We start from the raw sequence: 3,108 nt of genomic DNA, 5'->3' as shown, positions 1-3,108 counted from the left end.
AATAAGCCAAGCATGGAGCCAGGCATGGAGGCGGAGGATAGAGGTGACCTAATGAGGAAGGATACAGGCTTCCCTTAACACGTGAGGGCTTGGCAAAGATCTAAGGCAGAGCACAGGACTGCAGGGGAACCAAAGACCTGAGCAACCCCCCAACATGCCTCCATGAAAACAGCACCCTTCCCAGGGAAATACGGGGTGTGGCTGACAGTGCACGAGGGGTAGAGAAAGACTCACCGCTGTAAGTTCACCAGATAGGTGAGGAAGGGAAATGGGATTTTTATTGTGGTTGTTTCGAGTTCTGGATCAAATTATCAAGTTTCAGAGGCACTGGGACATACCAGATGCTTCCTTTTCATCTTGAGTGATTGGACTTAATGCCTGGGCACTGTTCACCTTGCAGCCCCCGGGGGCGGGGGCACACTCACCTCACCAGACCCACAGTCGTCTGGGAAGCCCATCCACAGCGTCGATCCTCAGCCATTCAGTACAAATCTGGAACCATTGTGTAGGTTGTTTTTTTTTTCCTGCAGGGGACCCCCAGGTACACCCTGGGTTTGGACCCCAAGGTCATAGAGGTTAATCTCACACCTTGTCCCTAACTGGGGAAGGTGACAAAGACAAGGACTTGACAGTGGTCAGAGAAAGGAAGAAAACGCTGGTGGAATGTTGAGGTGGTAAAGGCTATGTCTTGGGGAGGCAGGGGGTGGGGGAGTAGGGAAGGTGGTCTAGGAAGAGGAGTTTGAGCCAAGCTTTAGAGGAGTTGAGGGAGTGTTTCACAGAAAAGGCAGGCAGGGGCTGAAAGAAGGAAGCAGACACTGGGAAAACCCTGGCATGGGCTCACTCAAGTGTCTGACTCCCTATGGATCAAAGAGCAGCAGTAGCTACACTGGGCAGGTTTTTGCAGGGTGCTGGTTTACAATGTGGGCATGCATACATGTGACATGTTTTGTATGTGCCATGTGAAAAGCTGAGGTCTGGGGGTGGGGAGGAGGGAGGAAGCCCTCCACCTTACACTCAGTCCCTACCCCTTCGGGTAAAAGCAGGAGGGAAGGGGGAAAGAGACTGGAGCAAATAGCCACAGAAAGCAGAACTCACAAGCCCCAACTACCCACCCTACACTGTGTACCCACCCACCAGAACAAGGGTCGACGCAGTGGCTTACCCACACAGTTCCGAGTTCTCTCCTGGTAGCCTGGGAAGGACTGAGACCCCAGAATGGAGATTCACTCTCACCTAGTATAGCTCACACACAACTCATCCTTGCCGGGTTCACCTAAGAGCCTTGATTTCCGCAGGGGTACAGATCGGTGTGGTGGCTCCCTGGGACCTGAGGCTCCATTCCCCCCCCCAACTGCTTTAAGGGGAACTCCTTGCTCTAAGGTCTCTCTCTTAAGGGGCTCAGCAGCACCCAGAGTGAACTCTGTTCCTTCCTTAATTTGGGGGACTTCTACGCTGTTCTTAAATTGAAGGAAGCACCACCATTCTGAAGTTCTGGCACCTGGGTCAATTGATTCCAGCCTGGTTTGGGGCCTCTTCTCCCGCACCCCACCCACCTGTGGACGAGCTGCCCAGCCCTTCTCTGGTCCCTTCCGGCCTTCCACACGACTCTACAGGAGTGCAAGACTAGAGAGAATTAGCATCGACTTGTGTCGACTTGCTCTATCTGGACCTTCAGCTGCAGACTGTGGTGAAGTGAAGCTGACTTCGTGGGGCCATCTTTCTGGGACTAGGGGGCTCCTGCAGCCAGGGCCCCCAATGGAAGTTTTGTGCTGTCCTGTGGTAGCTGGTGGTGTATGTGTTGTGTAATTTGTCAATTACTGTGTCTTCAAAATTAGAATCATTTCACAGAACTGTGGCTGCTGGAAGAGAAAATAGGCTAGGGGCAGCCTAGTTTTAAGTTGTCTTATTACCATTTAAAAAATTGACATTTAATTTTTCAAATCACTGTTGGTGCCTAATCGCTTAAGTTATTAATTTATTGTTTTAAAAAAAATTGTAACACGTATTTATCTTGTGAGTAGTCTGGGGGTGGGATGGGCAGTGTGTTCAGGTGGGTCATGTTTTTGCTGTGGTGACACATGGTACAGGCCTGGAGCTTGCAGGTCCCTTTTTACTGTGGTGTTAGAAGAGGATGACAAAAATAAAGTCCTTTAGAAATGCAACCCAAAGTGCTGCTGGAGTCTGTGAAAGGGCTGGTAGGGACCTATCCTAGGGCAGCTATGCACAAATACCTGTCTCAGAAGAAATCATTTCTGCAGTGACCCCTGGAACACTGATGTGCCAGTCTGCAAGCAGTTTTCATTCAACAAGAATGAACTGTACCCAACCAGCATCAGTCAGTTGAGGGGCATGGGAAGCAGGTGGGGAAGGGGGAAGTTTCTGTGTCTCTGTTTCCTGTCCCTAGGGTCTGACAGCTCTGGAGTCTGTGACACCATGATCCAAGACTCCCCAGCAGCAGCCTTGAAGCCTTTTTTCCTATGACTGCTACCACCTGTGCCTGCTTTCCCGCTTCTTACCTTAAAGGAGGTGGATGGATGGGCAGGCTCAGTGGAGAGGGACCCTGTGCTAAGAGCAGGCCCTGGGCCTCACACGGCCACTTCTGTGTCCCATTCTAGCTCCAAGAACCAACGAAGGCCTAAGGAGGAATTGCATGTGGACCCTGGAATGGCAGGGGCTGCTGTGTGCAGGTCAGAAAAGATCCTGACCTGTCACTCCATGCCCACTTCTCAGAGAAGGGAGGGCAGAGGAGGATGGCAGCGATTCCTGGCCAGCTAGAGTTCTTAGACTCTGGAATGTCTCAGCTATGGTGGGGTTCACACACACCTCACACTCACCCCTCCTCCTCAACATACCTCAGTGGAACACTTTCCAGCACCTCATCCTGCTGTCCCCCAGGGGTCCTCCCCATCCAGCACCACAGGCTCACCTCCACACTGCACTGGAAAGCCCCCAGGGGCAGGCACACATTCTCACCTTACCAGCCCAGAGCCACAGTCACCATCACACTGCCAGCACCCAGAAAGAAAACCAAGCACACGGCAAGATACCACAGCCCCTGAGATGGAAAGAATGACGCATCCTTCACAGGCTGCAGAGAACCTAGTTTTA

This window comes from Megascapheus bottae, chromosome 16 (genome assembly GCF_031878675.1).
Source record: "Megascapheus bottae isolate mThoBot1 chromosome 16, mThoBot2.hap1, whole genome shotgun sequence".
Taxonomy (NCBI): domain Eukaryota; kingdom Metazoa; phylum Chordata; class Mammalia; order Rodentia; family Geomyidae; genus Megascapheus; species Megascapheus bottae.
This window is presented reverse-complemented; position numbering follows the sequence as displayed.